Here is a 20,628-nt window from a genome sequence, read left to right on the forward strand (position 1 = left end):
TAAGCAAAAACATTGCTTGGAGATTTCTAAAATGGTGTGAGAGATTCCTATAGAAGAGAGAAGCAAGATGTGAGAACAGTAGAGGGTCAAAATAAATCAGCCCTTTTACATGAGTCTTTCTTCATCCACAGTTCAGGAAGAAAAATTTAGGGCATGAATTGACCTCTGATGAATGTTCTCATACCTTATGCTGTCTCATGGTTCAGAACACAGTGGGTTGGAAGGAATATGATTTTCAGTTCAATATTTTGCTGCCATAGTTCTTAAAAAGCAACGGGCATGGAGAACCCATCAAGCTGAGATCAAAGCTCAGAGAAGCTATAACTTGTCCTCATGAGAAATGGAAAGAGTCCTTCACTTCACTTCAAAAGAAAACCCTTCCTTTCTGTGAGCCACCTGTGTGAGTTGGACAGCCATATAAATTTTCTTAATAAATTATAAAATCCCTATTGGATCAAGTTATATATCTAAGATGCCTGGCATTATGTGGTCTTCATGATACTTCTGCAAAGCTCATGGATATAACATAAAACTATGTACCGGTAAGTGAATTTCAAAGAGCAAATTGTCAAAAAATGAAACATTAAACAGAGGGGAGAAGCCTCCTCCCTCCCCCCAAAAAATGACCTGTCATTTTGTTGTTCTTGTTGTGGGCTTATCACACTGCTTAAATGCTTATAACATTGCTTCACACCTCTTCCCGCAATAAAATACCTTACTCCGCCAGACTTGAAATTCTTCGGTTAGACAACTTACAATTCTATCATCTCCATTCCGACTTAATTATAGTTCATAAAATCATATACCAAAATGTCCTTCCTGTTAGTGACTACTTCACCTTCTACCACAACAACACACAAGCACGTAATAGATTTAAACTAAATGTCAACCGCTCCAAACCACATTGCAGAAAACACGACTTCAGCAATAGAGTAATCAACCACCTGACTCTGTGATTTCTACTCCTAATCCGAAAACTTTTAACCTTAGATTATCTACAATTGACGTCTTACTTTTTATAATATGCATGTATGTATGTATGTATGTATGTATGTATGTATGTATGTGTGTGTGTGTTTTCATAGATTTTCACGGGTACAGGTATGATGGTCTTGGTATATTCGGGTTTCTTCCCATGTAGGATTTAGAAATTTCTGGCAACCTCGTCAAAACGTCGCCAGAAATTTCTAAATCCTACACGGGAAGAAACCTGAATATACCAAGACCGTCATATATGTATGTATGTATGTATGTATGTATGTATGTATGTATGTGTATATATATATATATATATATATATATATATATATATATATATATGTTTTCGTAGATTTTCGACAAAGACCACCTGGAACCTGAATTACACAGTCTCACAAATGTATTAATTTCCAATGGATTCCAAAGAGAGGCAATCAACAACTTAATCCAAAAAGAGACACCCCCCAAGAACCAAGACACAGAACAGGACAATGGCATCGCCCTCCTCCCTTACATCAAGGGCACCACAGATAAAATCAGTAAAATTCTCCGCAGACACAACATAAAGACAGCCTTTGGTACAGATAAAAAAATAGCCAACATCCTAAGAAACCCAAAAGACAATATCCAACTTGAAAACCAGGGAGTTTATCAAATACCATGTAAAATCTGCCCAGCCACATATATTGGACAAACAAACAGGAGAGTTAATGCACGTGTTGCAGAACATAAGAATGCATTAAAGAAAAAAGAAAAAACCTCCTCCCTTTTCCAACACTTCAAAACCACAGGACATGAAATTGATTTTGACAGTACCAAATTAATTTCCAAAACAGAACACTACAGCAAAAGAATAATCATGGAAGCGATCGAGATAGAAAAACATCCCCAAAATATGAACAAGCGGGATGATACCTCTCGCTTACCAGACATCTGGAAACCAGCCCTCAAACATATCCCAGCCACAGAAACCAGACTCAGGACACACATTGTAAAGCAATCAAGCAGCCTACAAGTTCTAACTACACAGGACATCACGCCTAATCTACAACCATTAACTAACCAGCATACCTCAGCTACATCAACGACCCCAATTGTTACCCCTCTGACTCACCAGGAAGTTTCTACACAGCAGGCAATTACTGAGCCATCAAACCACACCCAGCCACCAGTATTTATAGAAGGAATGCAGCTCAGGTCTCGCAGTCTTCGCCTGAGAAAAAGGACAGAAACACCAGCCTGAAGATGATGAGTGAGACCTCATCGAAACGTCGCCAGAAATTTCCAAATCCTACACAGGAAGAAACCCGAATATACCAAGACCGTCATATATATATATATATATATATATATATATATATATATATATATATATATATATTCGTAAATTTTCACGGGTATATGTATGTAGATTGTTCTGAGTTCGGGTTTTGCCCTGTGTAATATTTTGCATGTTTATGCGACGTTTCGGTGAAATCACATTCACCATCATCAGGCTGAAGTTTCCAAGCTTCGTGCTGTTGTAAAATGGAATGTTTGCAACTGTCATTTCTTCCTAGTATATAGTGTGGGGGTGGAGATTTGGTTTGAATGTAGCAAATAGATTGGGTGATTATGTTTCAGTGATCTGATTGGTTGGTGTAATCATAATTATTAGAAGGATTGACATGGTGATTTTTATGAAGTGTTTTTTGTTTAAGGCTGGTTTCCAAATTTCAAAATTCCAAATTCATAATTATTAGAAGGATTGACATGGTGATTTTTATGAAGTGTTTTTTTTTTGTTTAAGGCTGGTTTCCAAATTTCTGGTAAGCGGGACGTGTCATCTCTTTTATTTATGCAAAGGGGGCTCCTCTCAATTTCTATGGCTTCTAGAGCAATTCTTCTATATAAATTCTCTGTTTTGTGAAGTAATTTAGTTTTTTCAAAGTCAATTTCGTGCCCTGTTTTTTTAATGTGCTGGACAAGGGAGGAAGTCTTTTCTTCTTTTTTAACTGCATTTACATGTTCTGCAATGCGTTGGCTCACTCTTCGGTTGGTTTGTCCAATGTATGTGGCTGCACATGTTTTGCAAGGGATTTCATAGATTCCTTGGTATTCCAATTGGATTTTATCTTTGGGGCTCCTTAGGATATTAGATATTTTTTGGTTGGTGCAAAATGAAGTTTTGATGTTATGTTTGTGCAGAATTTTACTAATTTTGTCTGTGGTGCCCTTGATGTAAGGGAGGATGGTGGTACCATTGTCCTGTTCTTGATCTTGTTTTTTGGGGGGGGTGTCTCTTTTTTGATTAGGTTTGTGATTGTTTTCTCTTCGAATCCATTAGAAATTAATTTCTATTTGTTTGTTTAATTATTTATTTATTTAGATTTGTATGCCGCCCCTCTCCGCAGACTCGGGGCGGCTCACAACAGAGTAAAACAATTCATAACAAATCTAAATTGTAGTTTAAAATATTTAAAAACCCCATTTACTAAACAAACATACATACAAGGGAGGATGGTGGTACCATTGTCCTGTTCTTGATCTTGTTTTTTGGGGGGTGTCTCTTTTTTGATTAGGTTTGTGATTGTTTTCTCTTCGAATCCATTAGAAATTAAACAATTGGAACTGTCAAAGCTGAAGGGTTGCCTGCTCTGGGGAGAAAGAGTTGTAGTACCCCGCAGCTTGAAGCAAAAGGTCCTAGACACTCCACACATAAGTGATTCTGGGATAGTATAAATGAAGGCATTGGCCAGTATCTTTCTCTGGTGGCCCAAATTAAACCAAAATAAATTTGGTCTAATTCACAGAATGAGTGGCAATTTGTATGTCCTGCCAAGAAACTAGACCATTGTTTCTTGGTACACAGACCCATTGGAATGGGAAATATCAAGGGCACTCTAGTCCCAAATCCATATAGACTTTGCAGAACCAATGGCAGGGCAAATCTTTTTAATCATAGTGGACATCTATTCTAAATGGCTGGAGGTTATGAGCATGCACACCACCACAACAAAAGCGACCATCCAAGCATTGAGGCAGATCTTCACAACCCTTCCAGATGTCCTCGTTTTGGATAATGGGCCCCAACTAACTGCTAAGGACATGGTCATTCCTGACCAAACTGGGCATAAGGCACATCCTTGTCTTGCCATTCAATCCAGACAGCAACAGCCAAGTGGAAAGAATGGTGAGAATGACCAAAGAGATACTCACCAGAATGAGTCTGGGAAACTGGCAAGACAGGATCAACCAAATCATGAGCATAAAGCTCAAAAACACAAAGAAAGAGGGTACCTTTTTGAAATATTTAACAAATCCAGAAGCATGGGGTGAGGTATCATCAGTACGCAGATGATACCCAGCTGTACATGTCCACCCCATGTCCAGTCAACGAAGCAGTGGAAGTGATGTGCCGGTGCCTGGAGGCTGTTGGGGTCTGGATGGGTGTCAACAGACTCAAACTCAACCCGGATAAGACGGAGTGGCTGTGGGTTCTGCTTCCCAAGGACAATTCCATCTGTCTGTCCATAACCCTGGGGGGGGATTATTGACCCCCTCAGAGAGGGTCCGCAACTTGGGCATCCTCCTCGATCCAGAGCTCACATTAGAGAACCATCTTTCAGCTGTGGCGAGGGGGGCATTTGCCCAGGTTCACCTGGTGCACCAGTTGCGGTCCTATTTGGACCGGGACTCACTGCTCACAGGCACTCATGCCCTCATCACCTCGAGATTCAACTACTGTAATGCTCTCTACATGGGGCTACCTTTGAAAAGTGTTTGGAAACTTCAGATTGTGCAGAATGCAGCTGCGAGAGCAATCATGGGCTTCCCTAGGCATGCCCATGTTACACCAACACTCCGCAGTCTGCATTGGTTGCCGATCAATTTCCAGTCACAATTCAAAGTGTTGGTTATGACCTATAAAGCCCTTCATGGCATCGGACCAGAATATCTCCGGGACCGCCTTCTGCCGCACAAATCCCAGCGACCGATTAGGTCCCACAGAGTTGACCTTCTCTGGGTCCCATCAACTAAACAATGTCGTCTGGCGGGTCCCAAGGGAAGAGCCTTCTCTGTGGTGGCCCCGACTCTCTGGAACCAGCTCCCTCCGGAGATTAGAACTGCCCCCACCCTCCTTGCCTTCCGTAAACTCCTTAAAACTCACCTCTTCCGTCAGGCATGGGATAATTGAGGCATTCCCCCCTCCTCCAGGCCTATACAATTTATGTATGGTATGTTTGTGTGTATGTCTGCTTTAATAATGGGTTTTTTAAAAAAAAATTTAATTTATTAGATTTGCTGTGAATTGTTTTATTGTATGTTGCGAGCTGCCCCGAGTCTATGGAATGAATAAATAAATAAATAAATCAGAAGATGAGATAAACCATGCAGATTGCCAAAATATGACTTTGCCCAGAATTATGTTTACAACTAGCCCTGCTTTTGGTTGGTCATTGGTTTATAACCCAGCCCACCTCCTAGGATTGTTATTGCGAGTAGAATAGGAGAAAGGAGCCTTGTGTAAGCTGCCTTCAAAATAAAGGTGAGGTATACATCTACTGAATAAAGAAAAATAAAATAACATGCATGACATCATTCTTACTTTTACCAGATGCTTTAAACTGTGGATAAAGTACAATAGAAGCAAAATCTTCCAGTTCCTGTACAGCCCTTCGAGAGGTAAGGAAAGGGGGTTTCTCAGCCTTGGATGTTCACTTTGCTTATTGTTCTGCCCGAATATAGTCTTCGCCTACAATACTAGAAATGAGTCTGTTTTCTATTCAAGAGGATTCCTCCCTCCTGTTTCCAAACAAAGACCCTGACAAATGCTTTCACTGCAAAAAACGCTTCGTGTCGCTATTAATGCTTATGAAAACGATGGAGCATTAGAGCCCAATCATTCCTTGCTCAAACTAGTCAATAAATTATTTAGTTTGCAAAATGTCATTATGTGTGGGGTTTACTTAATTGAATAGAATAATTTATGGTAAAACCTTGAAAAGAGATCAATGCAGATGGCATGTGAAAATGATTGAGTTTCAGCACAGGCAATTTGATTTTTTTTTTCCGGGTCTCTCATTATAATAATATTAAAGGAGAAGCATCAACTTTGGTAAAAATAAATAAATAATAATAATAAAAAAATCAATATTTGATAAGTGCCCAGGCCATGAATTTTAACTAGAGTTTTAGGAGCAAGGTAGACATAGGAGTAAATAATTAATGCCTTCCCTAGCCTGAACAAATAAGTGTTTTGTTTGGTAAAATAAAAAGTCCATTATCCAGAGATATTTAAGGCTTGTCAAAAAAGAGATGATTTAAGAACAACTGTTGGGGAATCTGACCTTTTTCATTTTAAAAAAGTGCAGCATGAGACACAAAAAGATGTTTGTGCTGTAGCCTCTTTAGATGCTTCAAAGAAAACTGAAAATGATTGTTTTAAAAAACATCATCCTTAATTTTGTAGTGAACCTCGTATGAGTTCTCTTGTTTTAAGCCTGCTAAATGGAAGTAAGAGAAATGTTTTCTGATTTTTACACAAGATGGAGCCATGCCAGGCAAAAAATAAAAAGAAAGAAAGAGTCTGTACACTTGTTGGGAGGGGGAACAGCCAGGATTAGAAAATTATTAATTTAAGAGGAAGAAAATTGAAAGATAAATCTGCCCATAGATTTCTACCAGTTATATGGCATAAATGAAAAAAGAATTAACCCTAGTAAAATGCGATCGAGCAGCACAGATTTGTTGCATTATAAATATGTAAATGAGACAGGCCATGGACATAAGGACATTTAAGGTTTTGAAGATGTGTACATTTCAACCCCCATGGTGGCTTAGGGAATTCTGGGAGTTGAAGTCCAGACAACTGCAAGTTGCCAGGTTTGAGGAACACCGCTTTAAATCATTAAACTACTTGGCTGCAGTAGCAACTACAGAGATTTGCCCAATACAAAATGATAACCACATCTTTCTTTTCCAGGACACTTATAAGGTAAAATGCAAATTATCTTGAGACCTCGGTATACTAATAACAAAAGATTTAAGTGCCAAAGCCCACTGCAACAACATAGCCAAGAAGGCTTCAAGAGTTGTAAACCTAATCCTATGTAACTTCTGCTCTGGCAATCTCACACTATTTACCAGAGCTTACAAAACTTTCACCAGACCCATCCGCGAATACAGCTCATCTGTTTGGAACCCATATCGCATCTCAGACATTGACATCCTTGAAAATGTCCAAAGATACTTCATCAAAAGAGCCCTTCACTCCTCCACTCGAAACGAGACTAGACTTTCAATCCTGGGCCTAGAAAGCTTAGAACTAAGACATCTTAAACAAGATCTAAGTATCGCCCACAAGATCATATACTGCAACATTCTGCCTGTCGGCGACTACTTCAGCTTCAACCACAACAACACAAGAGTTCACAACAGATTTAAACTCTCCAAGGTCATGACTGGTGGAAGTTGTAAACTAAGGGTTCTTTGTGGTGGTGGTGGTTGTTTTACATAGAATTGCTTTCTATGGAAAAATATTGAAAAATGATACTTTGGGGGTGAATCTTGAAATAGTATTGTTGATTTATATCAGGATTCTACCACTGCATTTTATTTCACATATAAACTGCAGACTTCTACAATCATTCTCCTTTCTGCTCCTGATGGAGAAAATCCAAAGGCCATTCACAAGAAATCAAAAGGGCGGGGAGGGAGAGAGAATACCCTATTTCAAGTGGTCTTTTCTACTCCAGCTATGAACCACAAGGAATACAGCACACACAAAATCTGTTCAAACCTCCTCTTCTTCCTTATCACTGCTGAGGGGTTCTGGATATTCTGAAGGCCAAGGCTTAATCTATGCCTCTGGCACCGACTGCTCTCCAGCCTCTTCACTGTACGACTCAGGTGCCAGCTGTAAAGGCCACTGACGCATCACCACATCAGTCTCTTCTCTGGTGGGATTCGCTACCAGCTGCACTGGCTGTCGGTGAGCCATGTATGTCCATGTGCTGCCTCTATGTTGGTTGAGGCAGGCAGGATTCCTTTGAGTACCATTTGTTGGGGGTCAGGGGAAAGGGAGGGTCTTGCCTCCTCTTTCTGCTCAAGATCCCCAAGGACAATTGGTGGGCCACTGTGTGACACAGAATGCTGGACTCTATGGGATTTGGCCTGATTCAGCATGGCTCTTCTTATGTTCTTATGTAACATGGTCCTAGTGCACGGGCAGTTATGGCATCTGAGTGAGCAGACAGCTTAACCTATTCTATCAAGTTAGCTGTAAATTGTCAATGAATTGTTCCTATTCATTATGTGGATGTATTCTTTGCTTTGATGTGGAGAAAGCTGCTTCACAGTGGCCAACACTGCTTCACCAGAATTATTAATATCTTGTATTTTCAGATCCATCCATCTAGCATGGGTCAGAATCTGTGCAGTAGGAGGAAAAATTATTCATTCATTCATTCATTCATTCACTTACTTACTTACTTACTTACTTACTTAATTAATTAATTAATTAATTAATTAATTAATTAATTAATTAATTAATTTGTTACTTAATTCAACTTCTATACCGCCCAGAAAATGCAGAGTATAGCTAACAGTGAGTAACCATTAACAGTGAGTAGCTTAGACAAAGAGAAACAGAGAGGGTGTCTCAGAGAAATAAGTTATAAACTCTAGCTCCCTCAGGTGGCAGTCTGCAACACCTGCAGCCAACATACTATCAACCCAACAGAGTCCCTAACATTCTGGAATGGCAGGAGAGCTGGGAAAGTTGTTTGCAAGATTGCAAGACTGATCCTTCCAGGCAAAAATTTGGTTGTGTCAGTTTGTTCTTGTACTCTATTAATTAGTTAGCCTGATACAGTAAAATCCACAAGACTGAAAACTCATCTATGTCGCCAGGCATGGGGTAATTGATCTATCCCTTGGCTAGTAAGATTTATGTATGGTTATGACTGAGTAGTATTGTTTGTTTTTTAATGATAGGAGGTTTTAGCTATAGTTTTAGTTATTAGATTTGTTGTACATTGTCTATTGTTGCTGTGAGCCACCCCAAGTCTTCGGAGAGGGGCGGCATACAAATCTAATAAATTATTATTATTATTATTATTATTATTATTATTATTATTAATAATAATATGTGAGTAGACTAGCAGATCATTAAGAGGCTTGAATAAAAAAAATGCCTTCTAGCAAAGGAAAAACAAAAGTATTTGGGCCAATACATCAGTAATTTAAGCTGTCATCATTTCAGTGATTAAAAACACTGTTTTTAATCTAAGATTTGGGCTGTCATCATTTGCTCAATTCATTTAGAAATGAAGTTTATTTCTATGGTGTGTGCCAGCAAGATTAGCCTTTCAGACCATATTCAGATTACTGATAACTATTTATTATTATTATTATTATTATTATTATTATTATTATTATTATTATTACTACTATTACTATTACTATTACTATTTTTATTATTATTATTATTATTATTATTATTATTATTATTATTATTATTATTATTAATTAGAATTGTATGCCGCCCCTCTCCGTAGACTCCGGCTAAAGTCCTTACTTGATTTGCAGAACCAGCATACATATCAGGGGTAAAATCCAGCAGGTTCTGGTAGGTTCTGGACAACCAGTAGAGGAAACTTTGAGTAGTTTGGAGAATTAGTAAATACCATCTCTGGTTGGTCTCAGAGTGGGATGGGAATGGAGATTTTGCAGTACCCCCTGCCACACACCCCAACCCATGCCCACAGAACTGGTAGTAAAATAAATTGGATTCCACCACTGACACATATGTAAGATTTTCTAAGGTTTATAAGAAGCAAACCTGACTGATCACATTAAGAAAGTTTAATACCAAAGTAGAAAGTGAATGAACCCAAAGCAATATTAAGTTTGACACTTTAAAAAATTCTGATGCACAGAGTTCAGTGTGGTACTAAACTCATTGGCCAGCTATTTATGGCAATGTCTGAGAGCCCATCACATTAGTGCAGTCTATTTCCATCCCACCATCCACATGGAAGTGAAGTTGCAGTGTTGTAAATTATCTGCAACAGCTCAGAAGGAGCGGGAAAAGCCATTGGATCTCTGAAGTGCTTTGGATTTCTGTAAAATACTTTGAAGCCAGTTGTTTCAATTTGGTGCTTTGAAGCAGGCTCCCAATTTCATTCACAAAGCTGCTTTGAAGGATAAATTGAAAGTCCCCTTCAAAACGTTGCAGAGCTCTGCTAAAAATAACGTGAAGTGGGCAATGCGATTTCCTAGGCCTTGACAACTATCATTTAAAATGTTGGTACCTGTTGTGATTCAGCCTGAGGCTGCTCAGGGACCAGCTGTGTCTCTGCTGGCTCCATGCCCGGAGGAGGAGGACAGCGAAGAGGAGGGGGCTGAACAGTCAGACGGGGGAGAGGAAAGTCAGGAATAGGATGAAGGAGAACAGCATGAGAGCCCCGGGGGGGGGGGGCTCTCCCCAGCCAGTAGCTTGGAGTCATTAGGTGATGATGCACAAGCTGTCATTGACATGCGACAGAGACGTTCAGATCAAAGAAAGGAGCAATTAAAGAAGTATTATCAGCACTGAATTAGGAACAGCTGGCCTTGGGTGTGGTCCTCCTTAGCAGGGTTTAAAAGGCAGGCAAGCCCTTGAAGCCATGTGGAGTGTTATCAGTTGGAGTTATGGTGTCCTGCTTTGTTCTCGACGTCTCTGTTCCTGGCTTGTGGCCCAGCAGTTTGGAAGACCCGTGGGAGGTGTAGGTCTGCTATCTACAGCCTCGTCTTGGCAGCAAGAATCCTGTATTGCTGCATGGACTTTTGTCTTCGTGGATATATCTGAAGATACAGCGTTTTCCTGTTTGTAAGGACATTTTCTGTTACCTGTGTTTTTCTTGAATTTTATAAACTGCCTTTGCCTTTTACCGGTGTGTCTGGCTTCTCTTTTTGGGTTGGTCTTGGCTTCTAGAGTGACTCAGACAGAACAGTACCTTTGAAGCAATGTTAAATTTCTTCTAAATAAACAAGCTGAACTAGGAAATTGCGTTTAAATTTGCACTAATGGTATTGTTCACAACAAGGATTTTTGGACAAAAGCATACACACACCCCTCTTATCTGTTTGTGCGATATAGTCAAATCTTCACTAAACATTGGCTTCCAAAGTTTGTCCAGGATCAGTTTCATTATCTAATTAATTATACAAAACCCAGACTATTTTATCTCACTGTTTGAATATTTTAAAGTTGATTAGGAAATTCTTCTGTTCCACACATAAACTCCACACTTGTCAAAGGGGAATATATTTGGCTTTATGAGCTAGAATAAGCAGCCTTTTTTAGAATATGATGAAAAAACCCGAGTGCTTGAAAAATGATAACTTTCATCTGAGATTGGTATAACTGTCAGATATATTTCAAGCCTTGAACAGGTGGAATGCTTCACGGAAGAAAACCACCATTATTACTCATTATTATGTAATTCGAGAATTTATGGCCGCATTCCAGCTATGGATATAGCAAGCTGGTTTTAAAACTTCTCTTCATTTTCTCTACCTGATGAGCTTTCAAGGACAAGATTCTTGAAAAGAAAAACCTCAAGGATGAATTGAGGCAACGCTGAAAGCTGAAAATCCCATCTGAAAACCTACGAGTAATACTTTTACCATTTATGTTTAGCTTTAGCAACAGAATGTCCAAGAACAAATTTAAACTCAGGTTTGATTCAGTTGGTGTTCTGTCGGGCTCTCTGGTACACTCCTCCCCAAAATTCACAGGTACAAATTTCAGACACACACACACGTTTGAAAATTCAAAACAATGTTCTTTATAGTGAAAATTCACTTAAACTAAGCCCTCTTTTGGTATAGCCAAGAGCACTGGTCTCCAAACAAACTGGTAATTTGTACAAGTCCCTTATCAGTTCTGTGATACTTAGCTTGCAGCTGTGAGGCAATTCAAAGTCCTTCTTCTTTCACAAAGTGAAACACACTTTGCTCTGCTTTAGTTTCAAAGCGGGGGAAAATCAGCACACAAAAGGTCAAAGTCAATAAAGCAGTCGTGAAACACAACGATCAAATAATCCTCCACAATGGCCAAACCCACAGGCTGCTATTTATAGCAGCCTCACTAATTACCACAGCCCCACCCAACCACAGGTGGCCTCATTTTCTCTGATAATAATCTCTCAGTTGTTGTTGCCTATGCATCGCTCTCCGCATGCATGGCTGTATCATTAACTCTTGTTCTGAATCCAAGGAGGAGCTAGATAATTGATCTCCTTCTGAGCTGTCTGCCACACTCTCCTCCTCCCTGTCACTCATGTCTTCTTGGTCAGAGGAGCCTTCATCATCAGATTCAACCAGGGGGGGGACAGGCCTGCAGCATGTGGTGTCTCCCCCACATCCACAGTCCTTGTGGCAGGAGCTGGGCCAGAGCTAACCACAACAGTTGGTAAACCTTAGTTCCAACAAATCACACTTTAATTTTTTATTGTTCTTAAAATATCTCTTTGTTTACTTCAAAACAAGCAAGCTGTTGTGAATGTGATTTCTCAATGGTATTGTCATTGCTGATTTTTCTACTCTTTTGGATTTAAGCACACAGCACTCCTGCAAATTTTCATTGTTCTCTTTCTTCCCTTCCGCACAGAATTCAAAAGCTAGGGCAAGCAAGCAGCCCCCATTTTAATATGGATAACAATCGGAGGAAATGTTATTGTTTGATGTAAGATGGGGGGGGGGAGGAAATAAATATGATGGGTTTTTTTAACTTTACAAATGCTTTGATTTATTCTGAGATTTCTTTCCCTTTGAAAGTTTAATGTAACAGGAAGGTTGAAGTGACTATGAGATTTCTATGTGCACAAGGTATTTATACTTATTAAAGGGGTATTGGTTAAAATAAGATTGAGAAATGTTGTTCTAGCTCATCTTTTTGATTGCCAAGTCCTCTGAATAATAGACCTATAGGCCAATTTAAGCATTCATATAGCAAATGCTGCAATTTTCATATTTTCACCTCATTTTACTTTAGCTTCCCTGAGGTTAAGTAGATTCTGCTGCTGATAGATTTATGCATTTAAATGTATGATTAGAAACAGAATTAAACTTATTTAGGTTGAGGGGGGAAAAAAACCAACAATTGAACAACCTAATCAAAGCATTTAAGGAACTGCCGGATTGTATATTATAAATCATAACATAATTAGAACTGAATTGATTTTTCCATTAACATGAAATTAAGACTAATTTCCTCATGCTATATTTACTCGAATATTCCCCAGATGCAAATGCAGAGTCATAAAACGTTTAGTAAAAATGATTTTCTAATTGTTTCCTGATCTGATCTTTTACATCACCAGCTTGGCTTTTTCTTGAAGGCTCCTAAATAATGTGTCTTTCATCCTTACTTTTTGACAGAAGAGACAAAAAGAAATTTTGAATTTAAAAAAATAGTAAGATTTTAATGAGGAGGGGAAAAAAACCTTCTGTTTCACGCACTGGAATTATTCAGAAATTGGTAATTTATAAATTCATCCAATCAACAATTTATATAAATGACAGCAAGTTCAGAAATTTATATAGCTAATAGACTTTTTATTTCCCATCAAACTGATGGCCGGGGCTCTTGAATGGGCCAGGGTTGTGTTTTATCATTCCTGGATCAGACTAGTTATTATTATTATTATTGTTATTATTATTATTATTATTATTATTATTATTATTATTATTATTAATTAGATTTGTATGCCGCCCCTCTCCATTGTGAAACTATGTAAGCAGGAGGAACTCATGGTCTTCGTATCCAACTGGTCCACTTTGCAGAATCCAAAAATTAAGTTTTAAAATGTGTGAATGTACATAAAGTATCTGAAAGATTTAATGTACCTATTTGTTAAAAAATAAGTAATTCTGCTTCAAACATTTGAGGGGGGGATTTTTAACTGAAGAGGATGAGGATGGCCTCCAAGGGATATGAAGTTGCAAAGCAAGTTGAGGTCATAGAGTCATCTGCTACCTTTATTATTATCTCATATTCAAAGATGATCAAACATGCTATTCAAATACTCCTGCAAGCAGGTGGCAACCTGATTTGAAAAGCTGGATAAGGTTTAACCTGCCTAGTATTTGAATGGGAGTACATCAGAACATTCCAGACTTTGTGGTAAGTTGAAATGTTGGGAAAATATTCTAGAAGAAGGCAACAATAAACCACATCTGTACATTATGGAGCAAATTTATGCTGCCAGGCTTGGGGTCACTAGACCACAGCCTCTGGCCAGTGAATGTAGAATGTAGAATGTTTTTTGAATGTTTGACTTTTAAACGCTTAGCTTTTTAAAAAATATTTAAAATTAATTGTTTTGTTAATTGGATTTAGAAGTATTTTCTATATTGTATTTTGTTATTGAATTGTTGTAAGTCACCCGAAGTCCATGGAGAGGAGCGGGATGTAAGTCAAATACATAAATAAGGAAGAAGGAAGGAAGAAAGGAAGGAAGGAAGGAAGGAAGGAAGGAAGGAAGGAAGGAAGGAAGGAAGGAAGGAAGGACTTGACCATGAAGCTATTAGAAGCCAAGCTCACTTTGAGGAAGACTTTACCTTTGGATGTCCAGCATTTATGGAAAGAAAACCCAGGAAAACCCAATATCCATAATTCCTCTTCCAGAAATGCATGACTGCCACTGATCTAAAGCTGGGAAGAGTTACGTAAGATTATTTTTAAAGGACCATAGAATTATGCAGGGATAAGCTTTAAACTACACTTCTCAAATGAGAGTGGGAGAAGTCATTTCTTCACATTGACATTTATTTTCAAAAAGAAAGAAAGAATTCACAACGTTTTTTGACGCTTTCCTTTTTCTTGTTGATTTTTAGATCTAGACCCTGGTGAGTCTAACTTGACTTCTGCTGACCTCATTCTGTTGAGAGTGAGAGAGGTGGAAGAATTAAATTTGGGACAGCAGGGGTGTCTGCAGGTGAGAGTAGGATCATTCTTTGTCAAATGGACCAATTCTCCACTTGAGTGATTTTTGCAGCCTTATTTGAAAAGAAACCATCACAAAAGCAACATATATGATAGGGAAAAATGTGCTCTTTCTAGTGAAATAAAAATGAAAATTATTGAAATTGAGAAAACAGAGAGCTCTGTTTCATCACCTTCAACCATCTTTATTAGAAAGAGACAGTTTTTTCTATCACTCTGTTTTCTCACCTTCAATCATCATCATTTTTATTTCATTAGAAAGAGGATGGTTATCCTATCATATATGTTGTTCTTTGTGATGGTTTCTTTACAAATAAGGCTTCAAGTTTAGCAGGTCCATTTGACAAAGAATGACCCAGTATCAAATCTGCAAGGAGGGTACAGAGTTGCAATTCCAACCTCGCCCTTTTATAATGCATATAACACATCTGCAAAAGTGTAGATTATGATCCACAGAACCGTCCATCTTGCAGTTTTTTTACTTCTTCCTGAAGGGACTGATGCATGATAGCCCTCTAAGGACAATTGAATGAATCATCATTCCATATAACATTGCTCAGACATCAGAGCATTTCTTGAAGATTCTCAATTCAAATCTAGCTCCAATAAGGTGGGCCATGCCCAGTTAAGGGAAGGGGGGGAGTCCCGATACATCATGTGATGAAGCTGTGATGATGCAAGATTGACACCCCTATTCTAGAGTATATCTTTAATGACGCAAATAGTTGCTTTAATTTGTGAGGTTTTTGTCAATAGATGAAAAACAATAAAAGAATAAGAATACATTGCTTATTCTAAAGAAAACATGGTAACTGTTTTTCTTGACTTTTGAAGCCTGACGTCAATCTTGCCAAACTAAAGCAATTACTTGCATCATTAATGATATACTCTGAGAATATTTAAGGGGGAGCTATCTTGACCTCTTTCTCCCAACCAAATTAAACTTCACTGTCTCTTGGTCCTCTGGAATGCAAACTACATTCTACCAGATTCAATGAGTTATTGTAAGTGAGGATGGACTTTTTTAAAATTAATTTTTTTATTAATTTTAAGAAATGGAATATAAAACTCACACACAACATAGAACAAGTGCTCAGTGATCGGTGTCCACTACCAGACAAACATTCACACCCCACCACCAAATTGGGGGTGTTTCTTATATATATCACTTTAACTCAAGAGAAATGTCTCTACATATTATAAAGTGATTCCAATTTATTCCTTATAGCTAGGTCTCAGATTCTACTAACCATATATTGTCTTACCTTGTCCCATCGTCCCATCAGTTGTTGCAAATCAGTTTCATTAACTGAATTCATCCTTTTAGCCATAATCTCAAATTGAATATGATCCACCATGAACCGGTACCAATTTTGCATTGTCCATTTTGTTGCATCCTTCCAACCCAATACTATTTCTGCCTGAGCGCTTTCCATCACTGCTTGTTTTATTTCTCTAAATTCTACCATCGCATTTCTTTTAACCAATACTGCGATTTCCTTTGTAATTATCCATCATGTGTTTAACATCCTATTAATATCCTCTTGCACTTTTTGCCAAAAGTTCTGCACTACCAGGCATTCCCAAAGCATATGCATAAACACTCCTTTATCTTGACATCCATCCCAACAATTATTTTTGACATTCTGCTGGAAATATGCAAGTTGGACGGGTGTGTGATACCATAGGTGAGGATGGACTTGAACAAAGATCTCCACCAGAGGCTGCCCAGTTCTAATCTTTCAATCTAAATATTGCACCTCACTAATTTTCTTTAATTTCTGTTCTGTCTGGGTCACTCCAGAAGCCAATACCAACCCAAAAAGAGAAGCCAGACACACTGGTAAAAGGCAGTTTTATAAAATCCAAGAAAAACACAGGTGACAGAAAATGTCCTTACAAACAGGAAAATGCTGTATCTTCAGATATATTCACGAAGGCCAAAAGTCCATGCAGCAATACAGAATTCTTGCTGCCAAACCAAAGCTGTAAATAGCAGACCTATACCTCCCATGGATCTTCCAAAGCTGCTGGGCCACAAGCCAGGAACAGAGATGCTGAGAAACAAGACAGGATAACGCTAAGGTGATAACACTCCACATGGCTTAAAGGGCTTGCCTGCCTTTTAAACCCTGCTGATGAGTACCACACCCAAACCCAGCTGTTTCTACTTCATTGGTGAAAATATCTCTTTAACTGCTCCTTTCGTTGCTCTGAACGTCGCTGTCTCATGTCAATGACAGCTTGTGCGTCATCACCTAATGACTCCAAGCTACTGGCTGGGGAGAGCCCCCACCCACCCCGGGGCTCTCATGCTGTTCTCCTTCATCCCATTCCTGATTTTCCTCTCCCCAGTCTGACTGTTCAGCCCCCTCCTCTGCGCTGTCATCCTCCTCCGGGCATGGAGCCAGCAGAGACACAGCTGGTCCCTGAGCAGCCTCAGGCTGAATCACAACAATTTCTAGGTACCAGATTGCTGTTTAGAGCATAAGCACAGTCAGGTGACATCAGAAGAAGCTCTCGCGATATCTGGGCAAGAGAGTGTTGAGCATCCCATTGGCTGTGCCTGCTTCAAAATAGTGTCAAGGAGCAGAGAAAACCTTTTACTTTCCCTTCACATTTTGCTTAGTTTTGAACATGGTCAATTTTAAAAATGATTGACTCCAAAATGATTTATAAAATGACAGCCTAGATTACCCAAGGACTTTCCTTCCAAAGTAAGTAAAAACACATAGAGCTGACAGCAAAACTGACAGCTTCCTCCAATGCTCATTAATCTAGAACAGTGTTTCTCAAACTTGACAGCCTGAAGATGTGTCGATTCCCACAATTCTTCTATTCCAAATCCCAGCATGCTGGCTGGGGAATTCTGGGATTTGAAAACTATACATCTTCAAATTGCCAAGCTTAAAAATCTCTGTTTGGAGTGGGAGAGCATTAAAAAAAAAAATCAGTCTTTTTCATGGAGAAATTCCACCACGCTCTCCCTCATACTTCTTCTCATTTCTCATTCCATGTTAATATGCATTGCCTTAGGCCCTTCCTTTGCCTTTTTCTGATGTAAAGTTTCTAAATAGTTGGAGCATATGGCTGAGAAAATTGGCCACTGAGACACTACCTCATTCAAGCACAGACACAATCAGATTTCTCAGACTATAATTTCATTTGCTCGAAAGGCCGCCTTAATCACCAAGGCATGTTTTTAAACAAACTAAGACTTTTTCCCTTTCCTTTTGTCAACCTAATGTGTCCTTGACCTTGATTCTAATTGGATCTATGTGACCAATGACCAGTGCCAAAGACCTATCACATTTTAAAACTGCAAGAACAAACAAAATAATAGTAAATTTTTGCAACAGCAGAACACTCTTGGTAGATGGAAGGACATGAAAGAATAACAATAGTCCAATTTTCATAGGCATATTTCGTTTTAGATCTGGAGTTTGACTCTGGGAAAAGTTTTAGAGAAACAACATGCTAGGAATTACCATGTCTCTTCAAAAACACAACCCACCTCAATAATAAGCCCAACCATATTTTTGAGTGGTGAGCCTAATATTATACCAATCCTGAAAATAAGCCCAGGGGGATGGGTGTTGCCAGCACCAGTGGCGGCACAGGCATTGAGGGTGGGATATCTGGCTGCAGCCGGCTGGCCTTTGGGGCAGCACAAATACCACTTTTGTCCTTCTCTTTCTGGATGTAGCACTTCTGCTTGTTGGGGGGCTTCCTGAAGTTGGCAGCTCCGCAGCCAGTGCTTTGATTTTTCCCTCTTTTTGAGAGACTCGTGGGAGGCTTTTTGGCAAACGGGAGGAAAATGAGGGGGGGGGTATTTTCCTGCCTGCTGTCCTTCCCTCAGTCTGTGCTGAGTTTGAGGAGTGGATGATAGGCAGGAAAATACCCCTCCCCATTTGCCAATAGCTTCCATTCCAAACGCTGAAGGTTAGGAATGGAAGCTTTTTGGTGAACAGAAGGGAAACAAGGGGGGGGGGGGTTCTTGCCTGTTATCCATTATACTCAAGCTCAGCACAGATTGAAGGTAGGATGGCAGGCAGGATCCCCCCTCACTTTTCTTCCCCTTTGCCAAAAAGCCTGAGTTCTGAACACTGAAGTTTTGCAATGAAGGCAATGGCGCATCCATGGTACATCCAGCTCACCGAGTCTGGCCTGCTACACTCAAAAAAAAGTAAGACCACCTTGAAAATAAGCCCAAGTGCCTAGTTTCAAGTCTAAAAATAAATAAGACTTGGTCTTATTTTATGAGAAACAAAGTAGGAGTTAATCCCCCAAAAACAATTGTGATCAGTCCACTACACCAAATAAATGGAAGTTCAAGTGAAGTTCCATGGGTGTTGGAAGGCCTTTATTTTGTTCCTCCCTATGTGTTGTGATTGGCTCTGGCCCAGCTCCTGCCCCAAGGAATGTGGAGGTGGATGCAGGGAAAACATCAACATGTCATAGGCCTGTTTTATTGCCGACAGAGGCAGGGAGTGAAGTTTCCTCGGAAGAAGAAGAAGATGGGGGTGACTTGGAAGAGGGGAGTTTGGCAGACAGCCCAGGAGGAGATCAATCATCCTTATCATCCCTGGATTCTGAACAAGAATTTATGACACATCCACGCATGTGTAGAGTGATGCATAGGAGACAACAACTGAAGGATTATTACAGGAGATAAATGAGGCCACCTGTGGTTGGTTGGGGCTGCTGTAATTAGTGCTACAGATAAAAGAGCAGCCTGCTGTTTTAGCCTCATGACAGTTTATCTGATTCATAGTTTCGTCAAGTTCGTGGTTTTTGCTGTTTAAGATTGTATGTGGACTTTCTGGACTTTAGAATTGGACTCAATTTCCCAGTTATTGGGTGAGAATTTGGATTGCATTTAACCTGTGCCTTGTGTGTACCAGAAAATCCCTTTGACATTTAAAAAGGGAGCTGTTTCTGTTTTTCTATTGATAAAGACTTTTGGGTTTTCCTTCTATCGTGTGGTGTGTGTCTTTCTGGACTAATTACCCTGAAATTACAGGCAGTTGAGACACGCCGGCAGAACACCTATGTAGAAGAAGAACCATGAATTACCTATATAATCTCTCTTCTCTAAGAAGCCATAGTGGCATGATTTTGCCATAGGGCCAGGAGCTGAAAATCCTCATGGATATTTATTAGCTTTTTTCTTTGGTTGTTTTAAGGGAACAACTTCCAGAACTCTAAGCTGACATAGAAAAAGACATCTGTGAAAGAAAAGGAGTGCATTTCTGCAGCTGGAATATGAAATTGTTGCAGCACAGAATTTCCACACTTGCTAAGTTGGGGAAATGTGCCTTGGGGAAAGAAAATGTTAATGAAACTTCACAGCTTGGCAAAAGCTATTACATTCTTTTTCCTCATTCCCTAATTATCCTTCTGGAGTGTTGCAATACATTGTGCTAAGGTTCTGTTTCTGATTGAAAAGCTGCTACTTCAGATGTGAAGCAAAGAGAATCATATATAGCAGCTGTATAGCCTTTCATAATACACCCACACAAAGACATCCCAATGTTTGTCCACATTCACTATTTTCAGGGTTACTGTCATTTGGGCACCATCCAAATTTACTTGGAAGGGGCATCTTCACTGAGTATCTTCAACTCAATCGGAAATAACATATTGAACATGACAAAGAACCACAATGAAATGCA

This window comes from Erythrolamprus reginae, chromosome 1, assembly GCF_031021105.1.
Source record: "Erythrolamprus reginae isolate rEryReg1 chromosome 1, rEryReg1.hap1, whole genome shotgun sequence".
Lineage (NCBI taxonomy): Eukaryota > Metazoa > Chordata > Lepidosauria > Squamata > Dipsadidae > Erythrolamprus > Erythrolamprus reginae.